The sequence below is a fragment of the Aptenodytes patagonicus genome, chromosome 1 (assembly GCF_965638725.1).
Source record: "Aptenodytes patagonicus chromosome 1, bAptPat1.pri.cur, whole genome shotgun sequence".
In the NCBI taxonomy this organism is placed as follows: Eukaryota; Metazoa; Chordata; class Aves; order Sphenisciformes; family Spheniscidae; genus Aptenodytes; species Aptenodytes patagonicus.
In genome coordinates, this window is record NC_134949.1 from 219,539,874 (window position 1) to 219,564,927 (window position 25,054).

The window sequence follows — 25,054 nt, forward strand, 5'->3', positions numbered from 1 at the left end:
GGAGTAGCTGATGAGCTTCAGTGGGGACTGTGCTTCACACACTTGGGGTTTTCTACCTTCAGTATTACACTGAGTGATTTCAAGAAGCAATATTATATATAACCATAAAAAAGCATGTAAAGTTTTATTTTTAAAATTCACCATCATTGCATCTGTGCATTTCATCAGCATCCCTGTGCACTACAGCTGGGAATTGGCCCCCAGGCACTGAAAACCCGATCATTTCCAGGCAGGTTGTGACACAGGTCTATGTCAGTGCTCTAATTGTTGCCACAATTTTCCGAAGTTGTAAAAGTCAAAAGCCAGTGTACTGGAAACTGTGTTTTGCTACGGATGCAGGTTAGTAAGGGCTTTTCCAGGGGAGAGGGTTCATGCAGCACTGAGCGTCCAACCATTCCTGTCTCATGAACTCAGTGCTGTAGTGGAGGGCTTCAATAACATCTTTACTGCAAGCAGATTTACACAGATACACCCAGAACAAACATTTCCTGTCATTTTTTATCTCCTTTGTTAGACACAAACACAAGTGTCTCCAAGGACAATCAAATGGGAACACTTTGAAATGAACCCAAGCAGTGAGCAAGTGCATTAACATGCAGGATCCCATTTTAGTTTTCTAATTAAACTCAATTGTGTTCTCTGACCTGCATTTTAAATACTGAATATTTAGTGAGATTCATACTTTTTTCCCCCCTAGCCTGCCTCCCTTTCAGGCTTTGTTCGGCATGTGAATAGCTCCATTAGGGAAATGTGAAAGCACTGGACTATGCATTGAGTTGCTATTTTGACATTCCAGAGGGAGATGCTACTAAGCTGTAAATTACAGAATTGGACATCATTGGTTTGAATTCAGATCAGTTTGGCCTGAAAAGCTGGGTTTAGCTATTTGACCTGCCCTGACCCATTTCTGTGCTTTGTTCAGTAAGGAACCTGAGTTGTTTGCAAATTTCTTCCTACTCTACTGTGTACAGAAATCTGAAGTATTAAAATGTTTTAGCCCGTATCTCTTGCTTTGGTGAAATAAAAATAATTTTGTGCCTCATCATAATATGAGATTTTTAAACATTTTTGTTGCTGCCCCTTCTTTTTTATTTTTTTCCAGCATGCCCCAGTTTCAGAAGTGCAGCTACAAAAAAAAAAATTGCTTATAAACCCCATGAAACTCTGGACATTGTTGAAGCTAACATTTAATACAATGATTAAAGCCAGTATTTACAGTTCCCTGAGATGAGATTGGAAAGGTACTGGGTTGCAAACCTTGACTCCAAGAAGTAGTACAATACTCCGCTTGAGTCATAGCCTAGCACAGAGCTTTGCTCGCATGTTGGAGGGACGGAGCTGACGGGTCTGTGCTGTGTTCGAGCCAGATACTGAAGAGGCAGCAGTAGCAGCCCTGAGATAGTGGGAGAGCTGGAAAGAAGCAGTGAAGGAAGGAAGGAACATCACCCGTTTTCTCAAGTGAGATTCAGTTACAGACAGATTGAGATTTAAAAGACCTGAGAGAGTTCCCTGGATTTTCCTGTTATTTACTGAATGAACCTGAAGGTTCGGAGCATTGCCGAATCACAATAAAAATACAGATCCTTATTTTCTACCTCCAAAGGCTCTTAAGCTGAGTGCATGAATGCCTCAGCTGGTACATAAGTAGGTGCAGATAGACTGTTTAGGCATAAACCCCAGACCTTCAAAAGGAAACCCTCTGGATGCAAAGCGAATGCCCATTTGCCATCCCTGCGAATCGTTTCCCATGTTTTCAAACGGCTGGTGCTGGCTGTTGTCCGAGCCAGGAGAGCAGGTTGCTTGGGTCGCTGACCTGACGCCGTTGCTGTTCCAGCTGTGCCTCTGCACCTATCTGGCTGCTGGCTGCTCTGCGTCCTGCCCGCACCTCCTGCCTTTTCTCCAGCTCTAATAGGAGACATCCCATCTGCTCCCGCACCGCAATTCCCAGCTCTTCAGAAACATAGACACCCAGCTTTGCTATGGCAGCACGCTTGCTGCCCTTGAAGGTGCTGGGGCATGGAGGGGAGCTTGCCGAGGTGCGCTGCTGCTGCTGCTGCTTCTGGACCCTTCCCTGTGGGTAAAGTCCTTTCAAGCCAGCATGCTCCAATCTCCATATCTTGCTGACTGAAGCTTGTGAAAAGTAGTCTGTGGCATGGACAGATGTAATGCAGCAGGATCACTTCTCCAGGTTGTCTGCTTCTTATTCCCTTTTCAATTTGGCCTTTGAGAGGCTAGGAGAAACAGGACAACGTAGCTTAACATTGTTACTTATTCAGGTCTCATAGGGAAGCAGGAGACACCTTCTTGGTTATGCCTATTTTTCCTTGTCTACCACTAGGTTGTTGTCCAGGTCCAGAAGAGGACACCCTCTGGAGCATGAATTACGGTGTTTATCCTCCCTGGCTGTAGGTTAGGGAATGGGCAAATTTTTGTTTTCACTCCCCCAGAGCAAATCACGAATGCAGTGATAACTGGGCTCAATACTTGGTTTGTAGGTTGGCTGATGCAGGGTCGTAAAATGCCTGTGAACCAGGCAGGTAAAGCTGATATAAAAGGTTTTTCTTAGTGGGGAGAGGAGCTGGTACCCAGGCTCCGTGCATCTTTCCCTTTCCATTTCAGCACAGGGGGTTTGCAGGGGAACTGTAAAACTCATGTACTATGGGTGGCGTGGCTGGGACTTTGCAAAGAGAAACAAGTCCTTTGGCTGACTGAAGCAGCCATCAGCTGGCTCCAAACGTGAGCTGGCAGCTAGTTCTGCCTGCAGACCTGAGCTGTACTGGCTGATTGCCGCTACAGCTGAAATGTACGTCTAGAGGTGGAAGGTAATGCCTGACAGCAGTGAACTGCCTGGATGCTGTACACAAGGCTGTGATGTAGACCATGGTAGTGTGAAGAACTGATAATTCAAGAGTGCTCTTTACTACAATGTAGTAAGAGCTATGCCTAAGCTTAAAGGAATGAGAGGGAGAGAAAAAGCGTCAAGAAGTCAGAGAAGATGTACAAGACAGAGAAAGGTGTACATTGACTGTGTTCCCTTGACTCATTTTTGCTTTGTTTCATGATTTCAGAGACATTTTTCCACCTAATTTTTATACTTCTGTAACAACCGTGGCCCACAAAGTAAAACAAATCACTTGTTCCATTTTGCCTTTTCCAGTCCTGCATTGTTCTCCTGAGAAGCGCAGTGCAGAGGTCCTCTGGCAATAGCTGTTGAGTAACTCATTCTGATGGAAACCTGCTGCTTTTTGAAACATCCATTCTAGGATGTTTTCTCCTGAAATGTGAGGTGTAGCCAACATTTCTGGTAGTGGCAGCTGCGGTACTTACTTTTTGTTCACCTGAACAGCTTGTGCTTTGCATATTTTGGATGCAATACATAGAAAAGATACAGTAAAATGACTCCATTGGTGTGTTGCCTCCCCGTTCACTCTACTCACTGCTCCCTCTAAGTCCTCATGGACTGGGGAGGTTTAAGCAATCTGTGTTTATCAGATGCTGATGGTTGCTGCTGCTTGAGATCGTGTGAATGCTGTTGGCACTGAGAGCAATGGTTCCCCCTTCCTGAGTTTACTGAAACCAGAAGAACCTCCCATCATGCTCCCATGCACTTTGCCATGGTAGAAGACAGAAATTGAGAAATCACTCCAAGCTGGCTGTTAGAAATTCAAATGCCAGCAGTGATACAAAAAAGGTCTCTTTTTTCTGTGCTTTTTACTGTTTTCTGAATATTGTAAGCTCTGAGTTAGCAGTGATTTTGAAGGAAATTTAATTAATACGTAATGCAATTATTGTATTTGCTCATTACATTTGCTGATGACAACGAGCTGTGGAGGGCCTGCGAGCACATCTGAGGGCAGAACGAGAATTCAAAATTATTTGCACAAACTGCAGAAATGATGTGAAAAAGCATACATGCGAGGTTGGTTTGCAATAATCCACAGTGCAAACAGAGGATGAGGGGAGAAACCCAGCCAGAGAGCAGTTCTGCAGGAAAGGATCTGGGGGGGTTGTGATGGCTCTCAAACCAAAGACAAGACAACAGTGTCATACTACTGTGAAAAAAAGCAGTCTTTGTACTAGGGTGTATAGACTGGAGTGTCCTTTGCAAGACGTGTTTAGTAAACCTTCTCCTCTCTTTGGCCTGTGTAGTTGAGCTGGGTGCTGTGCCCCATCTGGGGCACTGTGCTTCCAAAAAGATGTGGCCCGCTTGGCCAGAGGGTGGCCATTCAATAAAGGAGTGAGGGTGACACGACTGTGGTCTTCAAATGTATAAAGTGGAGCAGTAACACAGAGGGATAAATTGTCTTTTGTAGCTGTGGGAGATATGATGGGAAGTAGTGAGCTTCATTGCAGCGAGGGTTGGACAACAAGAAGGTCTTTCTGTAGTGAACTGAATGGGCAATTTGGAATTTGTAACATGGGAGATTGTTAGGACTAAAGCAAAGGTCTGTCCAGAGAGATGCAGGTGTAGCTCATCTTGCCTTATGGTGGAAGAATGAGCTGGATGACCCTTTCATGCCCCTTCCAACCCCCTTTTTTTCTGTGATCCTGGGACCGAAGGACAGTAACTTTGCAGCTGAGTGGACCTTAGACCCAAAGGGTATGTTGGCTGTGGGATATTTCCATGGAGGCTTGACTGAGTGGGAAGGAAATTAATCCTCTCCCAAGGCCACTTGATGGGGAATGTGATCTCTCCAGGTAGATCAATAATCATGCGTTTCCCTCTCCCCACCCCAGGAGAACTAATAGGGACAAGCAGCATTAGGCAAACAAAATTGGCTCATGGCTGCAAAATTGTGCATAGATCTCCCTCCAGATGTATTTCCTACCATGTGCTAACATGCCATGACATTATGTGGGCTATGCTAGCAGGGCAGTGGCAAGGAGAGAGGAGCTGGGTTATCCCCTTGAAGCATTCAGCTGGTGTAACAGTGTGCAAAGGGAATTCACTTTCGTTAAAGTAGCAAGTTCAACTGGAAGCACACGATTTGCAGAGGCTGCTGCTATCTGTAGATTTATGTTGACACTGCGAGCACAGTCTGAGATCAGAATGATGGAAATGCAGCATGCAGAACAGCAAACTCTTGTTCATTGATTTTCATAACCTTCTTGTTAAGTCTGTACTGCATAAGCAGCTCTGAGCACTTGCTTTCTCTCTCCTTCCATGCAACAACTAACCACCTTTTTAACCAAGGAGAAAATTGGAATCAGGTCAGAGTTTACTTTAGCGAACAGAATTACTATTTATGCAGAATATGAAGCAATTTGGGCTTTGATTAAGGTGGTAATTACAGTTTGTCATTTTTCCCTCACTCATTTCCAAAAAATAAAAGACTCAGATGATTTGGGATTTATTTGGCAGATTTGACACCTGTGCTTACTTCCTGGGATTGAAGGGGAGAAAGCAAGTTGGAAAGTTCAGTCTCAAACAAAAAAGAAATGTCTAGAAAAAAAACCACCACGATGCTAATAATTCCAACGTGATGCCGTTATGCTGTGTATAGGCTTAAGCACAGTCCAAGGAGCTTTAAACTCCTGAATACTAATTCAAACATGTTCATATAAAGTGGATAGTGTGCCTTAACCATAAACAAAAGGGATGAGAGAAGAGTCTTGGGGGTAGTTTGGGGTCAAATTTGCTTTTAATGAAGCCCCTCAAAGTTTTGCCACTAACTTCAGTAAGGTCAGATTTTACCCTTTGGAAATGATCCTCCCTAGAACGAGAAATAGACTGAGCTTTTATATAGGTGGATGGGGTTTGTCTCCAATTTCTGTGAATTTTCCAGGTTAGCTTTGGGAGTTAAGTTATGCAAATAAATTAAAAGAAATGGGGAAGAGTGTGCATGTGTGTGCCTGCATGTGGGTTTAGGAAAACATGTTGAATATATTAACACTGAATGAGAGCGGAGGGAATTCATAAAACGTTTTACATTCTACTAATTCCTGAGCTACACAACAGATGTAAGAGTAAACCGAGTGGCACTGGTAGAAAAAGCGTTTTGCAGAGTTCAGTGGACATCTGGCTACAGTTAAGGCGTGCTTTTTTAATACAGGATGAATACCCTTTTGAAATATGCGGTCCTATAGGTTCTGAATTGGGAAGGGCCTACACTAGTCAAGGGGACTATAGACAAAGATGCAGCTATTGGAAGAAGTGTTCAATAACTTGCATGTTATGAGCGTTCAGATTGGTTTGGCCCTGGATCTAAGAATTGCAGTGATGAGCTGGTCAGGATTCAGAAGGAATCGAAAGAGAAAAAAAGAGAGAGGGACCCCGAACTGCGGGGAATCTCCTCTCTTGACAGCTGCGTTCTGCCGTGACGTTAGCTGCTGGAGGTTGCTGGCTCAGCTTAAGACCTTGCTCCAGATCCTGCTGGGGTAGCCCAGTACTGCGGCTGGTAGTGGTGCTGCCTCGTTTGTAGGCTCTGTGTAGAGGTTGATGCAGAGACCTGGAGCTTTTGGACAGAGCAGATTCCTCAGCAGGGTTTTTGAAGGCTAGGAATTTATTTTTAAGGAATAGAAGAATTTCAGAGAAAAAGAGAGTAAGCAGGACTTCGTGCCTTGTGGCTGTTTTAAGGCTGATACAAGCTTTTCACATCAAAATGTTCAACCTATTTCCATGGGACAGGAGTTGTGCTCTCCCAGATTATTGTCATTCCATTGGCTCTACTTCACCCTTTCTGAGGTTTTGCTGTGTTTTTCATTCACATGTTTTTCCCTTTCTCCTATTTGCAGCTGAGCTGTGCCTTAAGTAAGTCATAAATCCTTTGCGTCGCAGTTTTGGGGATTTTTTTTCAGAGGGAACAGCTGTGACACCAGGAATTGGGAGTTAGTGGACCAGATCCTGGTGATATGGGAGTTTCTCCTTCTTTAATAAAAGTTCAAATGCAGCATTTCTCTGTACTCTAAATAACTGTGTGATACATGCTGCATACTCCTGCTGGGAGCAACATTTCTAGTGACCTTGTCTTAGGAAAAACTCAAAGACAGTATTTTATACCCTTCCTTCTATCCCACTGTCGGCCACCTTCAACAAAGTCCATGATACCTCTGTTCTTGAAGTCATGACATCCTTTGCCATCTGTGGCTATTTTCCTCTACTCATCCTTCTCTCATCACATTTTTCTTTTCTTTTCACTGGTGGACTTCTTGGGGGAAGATCTTCTGCCGTTTGTCCCCTTCTCTTTCCTTGATCTTTGAGAGACCTTAACCATAACTACAAATGCAACTACTATCACTACGTGTGTATCTTACGGTTATATTTCTCCACATGCAAATCTCTTTCCAAACTACAGTCCTTTCTCTCTGAGCTACAATTTTAGCCTAATTCAGATACAATCTTATCTGACCTTTCCTAAGGGGTATCTAGCTATTAGCTCGCCTCTGTGTACCTAGGATGGAGAACCTGATATTTCATTCCCTACCTTCTTTTCAGATCACTGTAAGCAGCAGCAACCTCCATCCTGATGCTTAACCCGTACCCTGTGTCCCTCTAAAGGTTGTACTCAGTATGTCTGCATGTTATCAATTGGTTTTTTGCATAACATCTCTAATATAAGGCCCTTCTTATGCAAAAATGTCACACAGCTATAATTTCATCCAAGCTTTTAGAATTCTGAAGCATTTTTGCTTTGTTCCTAGCCTTTCTGCATGCTGCTATTCTTTCTCCACTTTTCTGTAGTGAATCAAACCAGTCTTTGTGGTAAGAGCGGTTCACAGGTGATTCTCACTGCATGGCTTCTTTTATTTATTGTCAAGATGTTGACTCCCAATTCAAAGCAGCCTGCAACATGAGCCGCTATTGTTCCCTTGTTATATTTTCTGCTTTCTCTCATTTCCCCCCCACATCAGAAGGATCTTCCTTTGAGTGCCACCAAAGCTGCTACACTATCAACTTTTCAAAAAACAACTACCTTACCAAGTTAGACTACTGATATATCAAAATCATTGCTTACCTTGCAGGTATATATTTGTGCTCTGCTGCGTGCCTGTACCAGCTGGACCTTCCTATGCTTTATAATCTATTGGGGGCAGGTTTCTGCTCTGTTAGTACCACCTCCAGGACAACTGCTCTGGGTCTCACTAGCTGAGACCCCCCTAAGGTGCCGTGGTAATTCAAGAAGAGAAGGAAGTTTCCAGAATATTTGGTAGGCTCTATCTGCTTACCTCTGAGGCCTGGCCTTTGAGAGTCTTTCTTTAACCTTTTGTCCAGTATGGAAACAATGAATTAATTCCTTTCTCGTTTTAGGGAAAGTGCTGTAAACCTTTAGCCTGTGACCTCCCTGAAGAGCTGGGCTGGCAGGAGTGTGCTTTGCCTGTGCTTCTCAGCCCTTCCTGCAAGGCTGAAACTAAACATCCATGTTTGGCTGCAGTTCTTCTGCAGTCTGGAAAAACTTCCCTTTGGTGCAGTAAAACTGAAAACTCATTTTGCGCGTTTCAGCCGCAGACCACGAAATTCAACTTATGAACTTTGCATGGCAGCAGTGTTGGAAAGCTGAAGTGTCTTTGTGTTCACAGTAAAATGTATATGGAAAGTGAGCTATTGGGGGAGTTGAGATCATATTTAACTTATTATTTACTACATGTCAGATTCATAGGATCAATGATGTATTCACAAAATTTGTGAAAGAATGTAATAGGACTGAAGTACAATGTCCCTGGCGATGGAATATTACTAGGAGCCATCTATACCCTTTGGTGTAGTGCCATCCCAGAACTTCTCCTTACAGCCTCCTGACCCGCGTTCTCCTTGGTCTACCTTTGACACACACAGGGTGTAGACATCTACACCAGCAGTAGTTCCCTGGTCTTCCCTTATAAATAGTGGGAAGAAATAAGCACTTATAGGGTACTAACACCCGAGCTGAGAAATCTGCCTGCAGACGAGATACAGCAGTATTGCCTCTGTTAGGCTTTTTTTTCAGCTGTGAGAAATGGTGTTGCTTTACCCAAACCTTAGCTTTGCTTAGATACCTGTGCCCTGCTAGGAGCTCTCTGGTGAGACAGGAGACCACCAGCATTAACACTGATGAGACATTCCTGGTGTGAGGGGTGAGTGGCGTTAATCCAGGCTGAGCCCGAGCCACCAGGCAAGAGAACATGGGGAAGGACTCTCTCTTATGGAAAGTCGCTTTTTATATATATAAAACTTTACACAGATTATACAGGACAGGAGTAGTTTGGGTTTCTTTGAGATCTCCTAAGAAGAGTCATCACATAACAATCCACGTGTTGCTAATTATTTTTTTTTTAACTTTAGAAATGAATGAGTGATAAAAATAATGTCTTTAGGGAGTAAAATATCAGATTTCTGAGCATTCAAATGTACCCTGCTTGGAACATTAACTATATTTTTACATTTGTTTAGATTGCTGGATTTTAGTATTTGTCTTTATTTTTGTTTTTCGCTAGTATAAATAGATAGATGATCTATAACATATGTAGTGCTATAACTAGCTCAGTCTGGTCAGCAAAAACATATATAGCAATGTTCTGTGGAAATATGCCTGTTCTACATAAATGCCGTGAAATTACTTTCTAGGCACATGATCATGTCTCCACCAAAGAAACACAAACTCTTTTTAGCCCCACAGTTTCCCCCTTAGGGTCTTCCCCTGTTTACACCAATTGTGTAATTCTACTTTTGGGGTTCTTAGTGTGGAGAATCATTGGCATCACATCGTTGTGGGCGTCACACCATTATGGGCATCACACCATTACGCTTTCCTTGCCTTTTTCCTTTTCAACATTCCTAGGAAAATTTTGGTTAAAATTTTGGGAGAAACACTTAGGGCTGGTCTATTGCTGCTACTGAGTGGCATTAGCAGGAAAAACCTCATACAGTGTCACTGCTACTTTTATTCTGCTCTTCCTGGCTAACCCGATTAATTCTGAGGGCAACTGTTGCATATGAGGTAGCTAATGATTGAGTAATTTATGCTGATTATGTACCTCCTGTGGCTGGTAATGCATCCCAATTACGTGAAGCAAGGCAGAAATTTGGAGCGTCTCTTGCTTGGTGTTTCTTGCTCTTACAAAGAACTACGTGCTCTCTTTTCCCCTCTACTGTATAGATCCATAGTGCCTGTTCAATGGATGTATAGGCCCTCTGAGGAAGCATTCCTTGGCTGTCTATTATGCTATAGCATGATTTTCCTGCTTAGCCACATCTTTCCCCAACAGGCCCGGTTATTGCCAAAGCTGGCACTGTGAGCTCCTAATTTGCACGGCATGCTCAGCTGGGTGTCATGCAGCTCGTTGGGAGTAGCCTGATTTTCTATGCAGACATTTCAATGGAGCCATAGGCAATAAATCCGTGTCCTATGGTGAGGGTTTTTTTCTCCGTGTCACTCACCATAAGAATTCAGCCAAAGATCCTCTGTGTTTTACCTCTGAGATGAATGTCATCATAGAGCAAAATGACTTGCACAGAAGGATTACTTTAACATAACAAATATTTTTGAGCTGACTTACCGACTTGGCTGTGGGCATGCTGAGAGTACTGTGAGACTTGTGCTGAGGACGAAGCTCGTCGTGCTAATCAGTATTGCTCCTCTGTTGTCTCCTGCCTCTCTTTACCAGTTGTCTCTTTGGGACAGAGCCTATCTTTTTTTCATTGCTTTGTTTTGATCTCCTTTTTCTTTCTTTACAGTGTGCTTTGGACCCTAAGGCTGTGATGCGTGACAAGAGCTATTCTAATACGAATATTTTTGAGGGTTTGTTCATAGTCCGGAACAAAACTTCAGCATTTGTTGAAAAGAAATATGCACCCATTCTTTCAGTTTGTCTGCAACTCACAGTCCTCTCCTAGTACCTGAGGTGCATCGAGCTTATTTGTTCTGTGCTGCTGTTAAGCGATGCTCTTAAGTGTAGTCGTCTATACTAAATGCTGCCAGGCTGTTTCTATAAAGGGCTATGTCTCACCACTGATTTTTTTCATAAGGAGAATTTATGTTGATTAATTACTTAAAACAAGTAAAATGTTCAAAATGCTATAAATGATAGTGTCTCCTCCTTATTTTCAAAGGAGGGTTTTACTGAGAAATTAATAACACAGTATACCCTAGATTTAGATAATAATGACAAAGGAGATAAGTTAAAAGGTAAGAAAGAAAGCCTAGGACTCCCATTCTCTAAAGAATTATGTGTACACTTGACATTATATGTCAAATGAAGAAAAAAAGCATGTCCAAAAGCCTTTGTAAAATCAGGAGGCCTTCATTTCTGGTGTTTGGAAAAGAATGAAGTCAGAGGAGGAAGGATGTGCAGGGGAATTTTCCACATGAGAGAGAAAAAATGACCACAAAGGAGAAGACTCAAACCTGCAGTGATGAAAACAATAAAGAAAACCTTTCTCCTCATTCTAGTAAAAGACCCCAAAGAATCTGGATTAGAAATGTAGTGTGAAATGGCAGTAGAGAGACATTAAGGTCACCTGGATACCCAGTTCCCATGCACTACCAGACTTCTCCAGTAACATTTCCATTCTTAGTGCTACACTGCTCAACAAACTCAACAGAATATATGTACCCCGTGTATATATAGTGTCTGGCACAGGTGGGCATCAGTCTTTGTTGGAGGCTGCAGGTGCCACCAGACTCCAAGGTGGGAACACTCTGCTCTGAGCCTGTGAGAGGGGAGGGAACCGAATCCAGAACTGGCAAGTCACCGTGTGATGAATTAGCTATGGCTTTTCTTTCTGCTGTGGTGGGAGCACCCAGCTCTGATCTCAGTTGGAATGTGGGGGCTTTTCCACAGACTTAATAGCACAGGACATGCTACAGAGGCAATGCGTCAGGAGCAGAGCCGTGCTTTGTGCAAGGACAGGCTGCGAGCGACAGCCTGTAGTGAGTCTGCTAAAGCATTCTGAGCCCCCTGCCACGTGTGACAAAAGGAACTGGATATTGTGCCTCCCGGAGCTCGCTTGGAGGTGGCAGCTCGGTATTTTGACCATCTGTGAAGGTCCCTTTGCCTCTTCTCTGGGAGGGTTTCTCCTCCTGGAGTTGGTCCTGGTCTAAAGAAGGAGCAAAGGACAAGCAGTGAAGTGGTGAAAAGGGGTATTCATATTGCCTCTGGTGTGGCCATGTGGATGAACTTCTGGTTTGACCTGAAGACTTCCTTTCTTTTTTTTTTTTCTTTTTTTAACCAGCATTAGGGAATTCCTCACCAGCTTGTTCTTGCAGTAGCCAGGCCAACAATGACAAGAATGTGGAAATCAACTAAGCAATTATATTCACAGTGGTGGTTAACAGCATCCCTTCATCTGAAACAAATCAGTTACAGTCCAGTGAAACCTGCTGTACCTAGTGCATGTACATAATAAAGCCCTTGTTGTGCATTTTCAGAGCGTGCCAGATCACTTAAACAGGGTCGATGAGAGGCAACAGGAGAGAAATTTTACGTTTTATTAACCAGAGACACAGAAACCTGGATATTATCTTATTTATCCCCCTTCCACACAGAGAAATCTACCATTGCATTTATAAAGGTATTTCTCCAGGTGCTGCAAAATGTTGTAGGAATGAAGTCCAGGAGTATAACTTAGAATTAGCTGTGAACGAGAGCAATGAGCAATTGCCAAGGTAGGAAAAGTCAGCTAACAGACTTAAAATTAGTGGGAGTTACTCTGACCTTGGTCACCTCTGAAAATCTGCTGTATTTTCTATACCACTGGTGTTTAACCTGTGAACCTCAGGAGTCTGTGAATTGCTTCTAAGCATGTCTATGAAGGGTGGTTAGGAACGCAAGTGAACGTCTGCTAAACAGCAAACAATGTACGGACATTTCTAAACCAAGATTTGCATCTCCAGAAGATTTTCAGTGACCTACAACTCAAAAGAGACTACAAAAATGCAATATGTTATGATAGGTAGAAGCTTGTAGAAGTCAGCCAGGATGTGCAAGTGGCAATTTGGAAGGCCTGCCCTAAGGTACGCTCCCATTAATGTGAGCCCTGACGTACATCTAGAGCAGAATTTGATCCTTGGTGTTCCCTGATCTACAGAATCAGCTCTGTCTCTTGGAAGTGAAAGACATTAATAGTCCCAGGCTGTGCACCATAGAAACTCCTTGTTTATGGGGCTTTTGTTGTCTTTTCGTTGAAAGGAGGGGGAAGATACTTCTTCAATGTTTTCATTGACTTAGTGACTGTTAGCAGGTTGGGGGAGATTCTGCAGTTGGGTTTGGCAGTGTCCACCCAGCAGTCATATAGTTAATGCAGCTAATGCCTGCTATTGCTGAATTTGTTGTTTGAATTACTCTCTAGTCTGTGCAATTCTCTTGAAAGTGAAAACAAGCTGGTTCAGAGTGAATTGAAAAACAGGGTCCTAAATGGGAGTGCAATGTGAACTACAGTAGCAAAGTTTCATGGATTAATGGCCAAATTGTTGTCTCATTAAAGTCTGATGGCAAAATTCCCGTAAGCTACAATAGGGACAGGATTTGACCGTAAGAAAAGATTCCATCTGAAGCATTTGAGTGTCTCCCAAAAGCCAATTATTAAATCAGAGACACCATAATAACTGAGCTCAAATTTATTTCGGGACAAGGAAATGCAGTTGGGAGGTCAGTAAATGCTCGCCATGTCATTTCTATGGTGACTTCATTGCAGAACTCAGCACTGGCCTGTGTACGGTGCTGACAATAAGGCTGAGATGAGAAAGAGCCTGAAAGAATCACATTGTAACTGATGAAAAGAAGCTGTTTCCATCAGCCACCTCGTCAAGCAACTTGGCAAAGTGGAAGCAGAAAGGTCTCTTCTGGTGACTGACCTCCACCGCATTTCTCTTCTTTCAGTGCCATCAGTAGGCACCACCTGGCTCTGCTCCAGGCTCTAAAGAAAGCTCCAAGTAATCAGACAGTTGCTGACAAAACCATGCGAACAGAATGTGTCTGTCTCCACGGTACAGTTTAATACCTGAGCATCATTATTTCCTTTTCCTCTAAACCCCCCAAAAAAATCAACAGGAAAAATACATTTACATGGCTCCATGTGAAAGGTGTGTTGCATATTTATTTTTAATATTTTTTTTTCTTTTTTTCTTTGTTCATGGTTAAATAGAAGAGATCAACTGGTAGAGGCTTTCCTGAAATGCCATTTTAGCTTAAGAACTTCTGTTAGGGACACTAACCTCCTAATTAGTGATTCTGGACTCTCTCATTAACAAAACAATAAATGCCAAGCACATGCACATCCTCTTAATATGTTGGGATGCTTTGAGCCTTGGAAATTGCAGAGGAGGTCTCAAAATTAGAAGGTGAGGAACTTGGTTGTCCAACAAACTGTACATCTAGAAAACTCGCGTAGCCCTCTGAATGAAGTGAAACCCTGTAGTGGAGGCAACTCACTGGTTACAACACCATGGTGTAGAAACAGCATCCAGCTGGAGTAAATTACCTGGAGGGAAGTGCTGGCTCACTGAGGTGAGATGGGCTGACCTATAATAAGCAGGAAACCTGATTGTGTATTTTTTCTTTGTTTTCCTAAAGGTTCTTTCTCCTTGGCTGGCAATCCTTATGCATGTGTTTGTCTGTAAGCAAGTTCTTGTTATCAGAAGGCAGCCCCACAACTTTGTTTTTACTTAAGCAGTCAGGTAGCTTGTCTAGATCCATTCGTACATGTTTTTCTTTTTTCCTTTTCCAGATGCTTTTACTCTGATTTTATATTAGGGCTATTTGGCTAGAAAGTAGATCTCCCTTTGAAAGCAATTTTAAATATTTGGGGGTTTTTTTGTGTAGCCAGGCCCCCTTAGGATAATTTTATTTTATTCACAAAACCAAATGTATAAAATAAATACTAACAGCCACTAGAGAATCTGTAGTTTCTTGTTACCTTTCTTATCAGAGTTGTGGAGGTATTTAGGCAGTGCTATAGTAAATCACTGGGATCTGAACACAATGCAAATTAGAGACCTATCCTATTAATATATCTTTGATAATCCCAGTAGATATCTTTCTGCATCTACAAGTACCTAAATACCCCTGGAAAATATAGCTCTGTTTTCATTAAGTAAATGAAAATTTCATTTTCATTTTGACTAAATAGATTTGATTCTTGATTCCGTTTTGGTAAAAGAATGGAGAAGGAAAACAAGTTCTCCTTTGTCAAATATGAGTTGGTTTTCCAACTTTGTGGCTAGCCCAAATGGAGAAAAAATACTGTACCTGCTAGCGAAACTCAAATCCAAAGACCTTAAGATGAGGCATTTCAGAGTAACAGAAATGAAAGGATTTATGTTTGGAAGACTGTACCTCATTGGCATTTGTTACATACGATACCTGATACCAGCCTTCGACTCTGTTGATTCTATGTAAATTAAAAAGCATCAGTTTTCCTTCCAAGAAATATAGCTTAATAATGTAACATTTATTTTGTTACAGAAGTTATATTTATTTTAAAAACCTTAAGTCTATAATATCATAGAATAACTCAAGTTGGAAGGGACCCATAAGGATCATCGAGTCCAACTCCCTGCTCCTCACAGGACCTCGCAGGTTTAATATGATTAAACCTTGGTATGTCTTGCCATCGCTTCAACTTTCACTTAAAGGCGGTTTTATTTTTGAATAATAATGGAATAATTGTCATTATTTATATTTATGGTTTTGTCTAGCAAACAAATCCCAAAGACTTATCATATCTGATGTGCTCTGGAATCAACGTGACTTTTGCTGTGTAATTTGCTGGAGCCAGGGTTTTACCACTGGAATCCAATTTGTCTTAAGCTGGAAAGAAGGGCTAGGCTGAGCGCTAAGCCAAACCCTCCGGCTAAGGAACAAAGAAAGCTTAGTCCACTTTGCTTTCTCTTTCAGTACATACACGGCCTGAATGCCAGCTTCATAATTTCCACCCTAGCCTGCTTCTGAACAAAGGCCTGCATTAAGCTCAGAACAAACTGCAAGCCTTGGGCAGAAGAGATGGCTTTCAGACAAACTTCTGAAGTTGGCGTTAAAGTTTTCATGATTGAAATTTATTCTAGCAGAAGGATTAACTCAGCACTTTTAGCTTTAGATCCTCCTAGTTGCTCATCTTTAGACTTTTTATCGCTGACTGTCATCCTGGGACTCAGCCACGGGACGCTGCCTCATTCCTTTGGGGAGTCCAGACTCTGTTTGTGGTTAGGCTCTCCTTTGTTGTGCTTTGTGTTTTTGAAGGGTTGAGTTGACAGAGCTTTAGGAATAAAAGGTTGTTTTGAATTGTGAGGGGTATAGTTGCTGAAGGGAAAGGCTTTTGGTTGTTTCCAGAAGGTCACACCCTGGATCTACTCGACTTTGTCTGAAAGCTTCTTCCAGAGCTAGATATCCTTGACAGCTTGTATGCAGCTTGCACACAACTTGCCCTGGGACGTGGTATCTGCCCTGTCTCAGAAGACCAGACACTGCGGTGGTTCAGAGATCAAGCTCCATATCAGAATTCAATCTGTGTAACCAAGGGCTCAGTCCATTGATTTCTTTAAAAAAGCAAGACCCAACGTTTAACATTGCTGACTGGAAACCAGTGTATACACTTGAACATAAGGCTGATGGGCTCACAACAGCCGCTGTCCCAAAGGGAGCAGATAGCCATTCTGTGTCAACTGGAGTTATTTTGTGATCTTCAAATTGGTGTGCACCGAGTTGCCTAACACAGCCTAGAGCAACAAACACGTGGGGACTGTCGCTAGGTACGTTTGAAGGATCCTCTGTATTTATCGCTGACATTATTTGTACATGGAACATTTTCATGAAAGTAACCCGAGTTACTTATAACTGTGAAAATAACCAAATGTTAGTGGCAAGTTTTCTTTATTGTGTCGTGAAGTAGCAGTAAGGTTCATCCTGCAGATTTGGCACTAATAGTATTTGTTTCCTTAGTTTCTGACATGCACACATCTCATACCAGCTAGAATAAACAAAAACCTTGCTTCAGGAAATCATCAGGGGAAATACGATGACCGTGTGTAACTACTGCAGCCCATACACAGTGTTCACTGACATTCTTGGAAGCTCCGAATGATACATCCTGGAAATAGCAACTTCAACAAGATAATCTGGCATTAATAAGCAGCTCTGCCACTTAACTTCTTTGCATTTTCCGTGAAAGAAAATCAGGAGAGAGAGATGGGACTGAATGAGCAAGCTACATCTGTGTTGTAATAAAGCAGTAGAAATTCCATTAGGAATGAAAATGCAGTTGAGGTTGGAAATGTCGGTGCCCAAGTGACTTTCCCTGGGAGCTCCCCTTGTGACCTGGAGGAACAAAGTCAGCTCTTGGGGCAGTGCAGGGCTCTGCCCTGGGGGCTGGAATATCCCACGGGCATCCTCCTGACCATTGCGTGGTATTAGAGAGCTGCACAGTTCGTAACCCATTAGCTGCTCATTTTCCCCTTGCCCATCCCATTCTACTTTTTTTGGTCGCATCATTTTTGACGGAAAGCTCTAGGAAGTGTGTGAAGCTAGTTTCTTAACCAGCTGGCTGGACTCACTTGGCACTCAGTTAGTATGATACTTCTGTTGTCATTACAGCCTTTCAGAGCTGCAGGATATGATCCTCTTGAATTACTGAGTGTAAGACATGGTGGCATTAACAACTGCAGGAGACCTGACGCTCAGGTACTGCTCTTGCTGCCCTGATTAGGGCCTCCCAGCAGAAAACGTTTTCCTCAAACAGACTCCAACGTTATCAGCTTGCAAACCAATCTGTGCAGCTCAGTGAAGGAAAAGCCTGCTGCCTTTCACTGACCCTTCGTACTGAGTTCTAGGTCCAGAGGGACTGGACTAGCACCCTCATGTAGAGATTGCCACTTCCTCGAGTAGAGATCACCCGGGCTTTGCCAGCTACTCTATTGCTCTTAGGCAAGTTTTCAGACACAAGGATATAGTATCAAGCACGTACTACTGTAACAATTACAGAGGTATGAAGGCACAAGCAAAACACTATGCTGCTCTTAAGTTGCTGTTAGGTTCTTTAAGCCAACAAAAAAAGCCAGGTTGCTTACACAGGTGTCATGACTGCGATCCCATCTTTAGGGATCCTGGACCTTTGTCCAGCGCATGGGTTTTATTGAAGAGGCTGTTGATGCAGTTGTATGTGCATCCTTAAATAACTATTAAATAACTCCCTGGGGTGCCATTCAGCTTCACACCTTCCCTCTGAGAACATCCTTTAGTTCATCAACATCAATAATGGATCAGTCAGTCAAAACTGCTGACCTCTTCTTCTGGGTTGGAAAAGGATGCTGGCGAGTCGCAGCAAGGCAGAGACACAACCAGAAAGTAAATTATGTTGGTTAACAACTGACCTGATAAAGTCAGCACTTCTATGTACTGACGGAACAGAAGACAAAGCTTTTTTAAGCACACACAAGACATGCCATACGGACACGTACTCTGACAACCATGCTTTTATTGTAAAGGATAATAAAGCAGAGTGTGACTTTTTAGGTTTTGTTCAATACCAAACATAATGATAACACAACAACTTCAGGGGTGAGTGCTTCCTCACTCAGATTTTATGGATATTGCGATAACTTCTTATATCTGAGTTTCAGCCCCAGGAGGAAGGCAGTTGTGTCTGATAAAACATCATATAGCCTTTGAGAACTGACAAAATCATACTGACGCCAAAGTGTAGCCTTGGTTTCCCCAGAATATAAACTCATGGAATGGTTTGGGTTGGAAGGGACCTCTAAAGGCCATCTGGTCCAACCCCCCTGCCGTGGGCAGGGACATCTTCCACTAGACCAGGTTGCTCAGAGCCCCACCCAACCTGACCTTGAACACTTCCAATGATGGGGCATCCACAACTTCTCTGGGCAACCTCTTCCAGTGCTTCACCACCCTCATCTTAAAAAATGTCTTCTTTACGTCCAATCTAAACCTACCCTCTTTCAGTTTAAAACCATTACCCCTTGTCCTATTGCAACAGGCCCTACTAAGAAGTCTGTCCCCATCTTTCTTATAAGCGCCCTTTATATTTTGAAAGGTCGCAATAAGGTCTCCATCTAGCTTTTCAGCTCTGAATATCCAGGGCTTCAGTTATTTCAAACACTGAGCAAGTTCAAGATCATTTTACATTTCCTTTACTCTGATGTCGCTGCATGACTGTGGTGCCAGGCAGAGGAGAATCAAAACCCTGAACTGAAACCTGAGTTTGAGGGGTCTATTCCCAAAGATGTGCCCAATGTCATCAGCTGGTTTTGAAGAAAACAAAATCAGTGGCCATCCTGTTGTCCCGCATGCAGGTCTTTCACAGCAGGTCATAAGTGAAAATCACTTCAACCTTCCCAGTCTTTTCAGACTCTGGCTGGCTCTGCCTCCAGTGCTCCCCACACTGCACCATGCTCTTTCAGCAAGGCAGGTATTATTAAGTTGAAACCCAGCTTTGAATGGCAGGTTTGAAGGTTTGATGCATCAGCTGGTGTCTCCTAACAAACAGAGGTGCATGGGTGAAATCAATGCTTTAGCCATTGCCTTCTCCTGATCATCCATAGAGCAAATTATTTTGGGATAACACTTGTGTATTCAAGGAGCCTGGGCTCTGTTTGCTACCCTTACTGCAGTCACGCTTCATCTTTGCGTCATTTAGCCAAATTGTTTCGGTTACAGAAGAATAGATGTTCTGTTGGAGGAAGGAAGCTGCTGCGTTGGCCTCGAACGAAACTCGTCTAAGCTTGGAGAGGCTGGAGTAATTGTGCCGAGGTGGACAGGCAGCAGCCATGCCAAGAACAATATTATTTGCATTTTAAGTTATAGCATCTAATGGAATCAAGAACAGAACCATTTTTTTCCTAAACTCATTTGAAGGTTTGCCAAAGGGACGATTTACAGCTTCCTAGTAATAATGAACAGTTCAGCTGTCTTGACCAACATGTGGTCACGCATGTTGCAAACTGACATAAATATTTTATAACATCTTGCTGCAGTTCCTGTTCCACAGAAATGTTTATCAAACAGCTCAGGGAATCAAAAGGGTTTTAAACTTTAAATTTCATCTCAGAGTAATTCTACTTTTTTTTTTTTTGCATTCTGAACTTGGATAACTTGTTTCATACTGCCCTTGATTAAAAACAGTTGGAAGAGGAGGATGGGAGTTTTAATTTTTGAACTTTTTTGGAAAAATCTCAGGAACTTTATTAGTTATTTGATTTATAGTCTAGTTTAAATATCTTTCTAGTGCAGCGCGTGCTTTTGAAACTGGAAGTGGTTAAGCTCAATCTTGAGAAAATGATAAAAATTAAAGCACTTGTATGAAATTAGTGGTATTTTGTCACCTGGAATATTTGGACATAGTTCTACTCACACCGTATGGAAAAAATAGAGCTGAAATTTTGAGGAGCAAAGAAAGTGGAAAATAAAAAGACTGTATCATCGGAAGAATATTTAGAGGTCCTGGGGGGGGAAGTTTGATAGAAAGGATGTATCATTTTGTATTTGTGTTATTGTACAAATTGCAGTCCAGATGCTCCGGTATCGGGGCCAAGCATGCTGAGTGCTGTGCATTCAACTGCATATAATTTAGAGACAGCTCAAATCAAGTTGATAATTGACCAAGATAGCAGGGAGAGTGCACACAAAGGTGATGAGAGCTGTAGACACAAAAGGTCAGATCGCACGTATGTGAGCACTTCATGCATCTTCCTTTTTCCTCTCTGCATTAAAAAGGAAGAAAAAGTTTGAAGTAAAATATTCAGCCGAGGAGGAGGATGAGGGGCCGGTCAGAGGGTAGTCACGGTAGGCTAGCTACTCTCCTGGTGATGCCAAAAGTAGTTTGGACAGTTGGATGACTGATCTCAGCATTTAAGCAAAATATGTGCTTGGCAAAACAACAGCCCCTGAGGTCAGCACGGAGATCATCTTAGGGCTGGCTGGAATCTGGATTGGAAAAGGACGTGCATTTGTGCTACATATATATATATGTGCATACATACAGCTTTAGCTATCTGTCAGTGTTAAAAAGGGGTTTTGTGAAATACAACTGTAGAAATGCTGGAGTAAAGAGAGGGAAGCAGGATGCTTAATGCCTTGCAAGACAAAATAAAAGACCATTGGAGAGCTGAGTCTGTGGAAGGCTGAGAATTGAGAAGAAAAATATCAACATGGTGCAAAGCACAGCTAAACTCTAAGGTGAGCTGCCAAGTGAGGACAGCACAAAGATCTCCTCTTGCCTTCCAAAGGGAAGCTGGACACCGTCAAGAGTGCTGTACATCTCAGCTGGTGTGTTGCAATGCCAATGGGCACCACAATGGGTGACTGTACCTTGGCCCCGTGCACATCACGATAGCTACAGTTTCTCTGTTGAGACCCAGCATAAGCTGCCTGGGTTGAAGTCCATCAATGACCTCGCAGTGCCGATGGACTGCAGAAGTGGTAAGGGAAGAACAAAAGCAGTGCGAATTACTCAAACGGGAAATGGAGGCTCACACAGATTTCCTGTGGGATGCTCTGTGTTTACCTGCATGTTTAGTTGTCTTCAAGTGGTGCTTGTATAATTGGAGGAGAACTTAGTGGTGTTTTTTCTTTTGTGTTTGTTTTACTGAGGTGACAGATTTCTTATTTAGAGCCTTCTTTATTTCTCATATTCCTAATTTTTAAAGGAAAACATGGCCTTTCTCTAGAATCTTTTATCTGAGGGGGTATCTGAGTGTTTTGTCAGCATCTCAAATGGCCTGTAATGCTCTGAAGCAGGCATATGTTTCATCTCATTAAACAGCTATCAAAATTGTGGTTCAGAAGCCAAGCCTGCTTGTCCTGGATTAGATGGGAATGAGCAGAGAGCATCTGGTACTGCTCAAGAAGCTGCTGCTGATGGTTCCTTTCTACAGAGCTTTGGTGGAAGAAGCATACAAGGACATATGAATGGTACAGTGGAGAAATCTTCTCTGGTAAAGTCAGTAACAAAACTACTCTTGGTTTCATAGAATCATAGAATCATTGAGGTTGGAAAAGACCTCTAAGATCATCGAGTCCAACCGTCAACCAACACCACCAGGCCCACTAAACCATGTCCCTAAGCGCCTCATCTACACGTCTTTTAAATACCTCCAGGGATGGGGACTCAACCACTTCCCTGGGCAGCCTGTTCCAATGTTTCACCACTCTTTCAGTAAAGAAATTTTTCCTTACATCCAATCTAAACCTCCCCTGCCGCAACTTGAGGCCATTTCCTCTCGTCCTATCGCTTGTTACTTCGGAGAAAAGACCAACACCCACCTCGCTACAACCTCCTTTCAGGTAGTTGTAGAGAGCAATGAGGTCTCCCCTCAGCCTCCTTTTCTCCAGGCTGAACAACCCCAGTTCCCTCAGCCGCTCCTCATAAGACTTGTGCTCCAGACCCCTCACCAGCCTCGTTGCCCTTCTCTGGACACGCTCCAGCACCTCAACGTCCTTCTTGTAGTGAGGGGCCCAAAACTGAACACAGTATTCGAGGTGCGGCCTCACCAGGGCCGAGTACAGGGGCACAATCACTTCCCTACTCCTACTGGCCACACTATTTCTGATACAGGCCAGGATGCCATTGGCCTTCTTGGCCGCCTGGGCACACTGCCGGCTCATGTTCAGCCGGCTGTCGACCAACACCCCCAGGTCCTTTTCCGCCAGGCAGCTTTCCAGCCACTCTTCCCCAAGCCTGTAGCGCTGCATGGGGTTGTTGTGGCCCAAGTGCAGGACCCGGCACTTGGCCTTGTTGAACCTCATACAGTTGGCCTGGGCCCATCCATCCAGCCTGTCCAGGTCCCTCTGCAGAGCCTTCCTACCCTCGAGCAGATCAACACTCCCACCCAACTTGGTGTCGTCTGCAAACTTACTGAGGGTGCACTCGATCCCCTCATCCAGATCATTGATAAAGATCTTGAACAAGACCGGCCCCAAAACTGAGTTTCATTCAGATTAAGCTTCCATCCAAGCGATCTTCTTGTGAAACAGCTGGTTCTATGGCTTAGGCAGTGCTTTTCAGTGGTGTTCAACCAAATACAGCCATCAGCAATCATCCATGAACTGTAATCCAGCTCCAACCTACATTTGGAGCAACCTCATTTGCTGGAGTGGCAATAGCAAATGAGATACAAATTGCGGGGAGACTCCCATCCTCCAAACCCACAGCATGATGCAGTTTGTGTGCGAGCAGTAAGTGCACGAGCCTCATTTTATGTAATTTGCTGGAACCTCAAAAGGAAGTTAGTGCTCTCTATAGCACCGAACCCAAATTATATGCAACCACGATTCACATGACCAGCTGCCTGCACAATGGGAGAAGTTTCCAGACATTGTAAAACTCGCTTTTAAAACTGTATTCTCTTAATGTTTTGGATCACATTTAAACCTTAAAATTGCCTTGATCTTTCTTCTCAGACATACTTGCTTGTCCAAATTGAGGATGAGGGCTGGTTTTCATAGACTTAGGAATGCAAGCGTTGTAATTTATGCTGAATTCTTCCTGTCTAGGAAAAACATCATATTTGGGAGAAATGTGTGTCTGCAGCATCACAGAAACTGCCATGCTCTGACAGAAATACTGAGGTCTGTGCTTGGCAAACCTCCTGCAGAAACTGATTTTACCCACCTCCGTCTCCCCATGAGGTGAAAGAACAGCATCCCCCACAGCTGAGACAGATAGCTATGTGGACTATGAGCTTCTCATTTCTATACTGGACTAGCTTCTTTCACTCTCTAATTGGCATAAAAAGGTGTGATAGTGGTAGGTGTAAAACAGATGTGGAATTACACAGGGAAGCTGGGAATCATGTAGAGGAGACACCAGGGTGTCTTCATTTTCTTGGGAGTCAGGAGGGCCAATCCACTGGGATCTGTGTGCCAAGATCACGTGGGGTATTTTTGATAGGGGGCTGAGAATTTGGGGTTCGCCTCGCGAATCTGCCCATGCGCTTGGCTGTAGCACAACACCTGATGTCCTCATTACTGCTTGCTTCATCAGGCCTCCCTTCTCTACCAAGTATTTTGCTATACATGAAGAGGCAAACAGTGAGTGCTTTGTGTTTTAAGTTCATCCAGGCAGGCACAGTCTTTTACTCTGCTGCATGCGTGTATGCATGCACCATGTGTCCCACCCCGTTTGGGACTCTGTGCTGCTCTATTGCTCCTAATAATTTCTCAGGATTTCTCCGTTTTTTTCCCCATTACACCAGGTTTTTCTGTAGCATGGCAGTCCTATTCTCCATGCTGTGATTTTACTCTTCTCTTTTACTGAAAGACACTGAAGCTTGTATTTAGACACTTCATGTATATAAAGATATTTGTGAATCTAGTCAAAACCAAAAGAAATGTCAGCCTCACTAAAGCCAAAGTAGTCGTCCCATTAGCTTGGCTAGAACTCCATGGGGATCTTAATACTGCTTTTGTGGGAAGAAGGAAGGCATTGAATTTGGCCCAGAATTTGAGTTTCTTAAAAAAACAGCTGTATCTTGTCACCTCTTACTTGGCATTAATTGTCTATCTCCACCTTTCCTATCAATAGAGCAATGATGCTATTTTTGACCATCTGCGAAGTCCATAGATCCTTCACAAAACCAGCCTGCCAAACCCGCTGTTCTTTGGGGAGGTTTGTCTAGCTCAGTTTTAAAAATCTGTTTTTCTCAATGCACCAGGAACTTGTTTGCAGACAAAACACGTATAATTTCTAGCATATGGATTTCTTTTTTTTTTTTTTTCTTCTGTGGAGGAAAAATTGCTGCCCTGGAGGCTGGTGAACTGTGGGAAATAATAGTAATGAGTTCTCTGCTAAATTCGGTGTAGAGCTGTACCCCTGCACTCTGAAATCACAGTGCAGGGCTTGAGGAGTTTTGCACTGAAGTTATTCCTATGGATTAAGGAATAAAACCCTGAAGACATTTGGCTTATGAGTTTTATTTATTGAGGTAAACCTCCTGTAACATGTGGGAACAGCATGGCTTTGCTTCTTCTTGCCTGTGACCCTGTCACATCTTGCCCGTCACATGCCCATCAGGGATGTCCTCATCAGGATGTTTACTTCTGTGAGATAAACTGTGCAGGGTCAGGTCCCTGGTCAGTAAGTATTCTGGCACAGGGACTTTGTCATGTTCCAGTTCTGCTCACTCTTACA

The 25,054-nt window shown here is 43.1% G+C and overlaps 1 protein-coding gene across 1 annotated transcript in view; it reads left to right on the plus strand.

Moving 5' to 3' along the window:
- The window catches only part of ME3 (malic enzyme 3), a 132,478-nt gene that overhangs the window by 39,654 nt on the left and 67,770 nt on the right, over positions 1 to 25,054 (plus strand). The window lies entirely within an intron of this gene.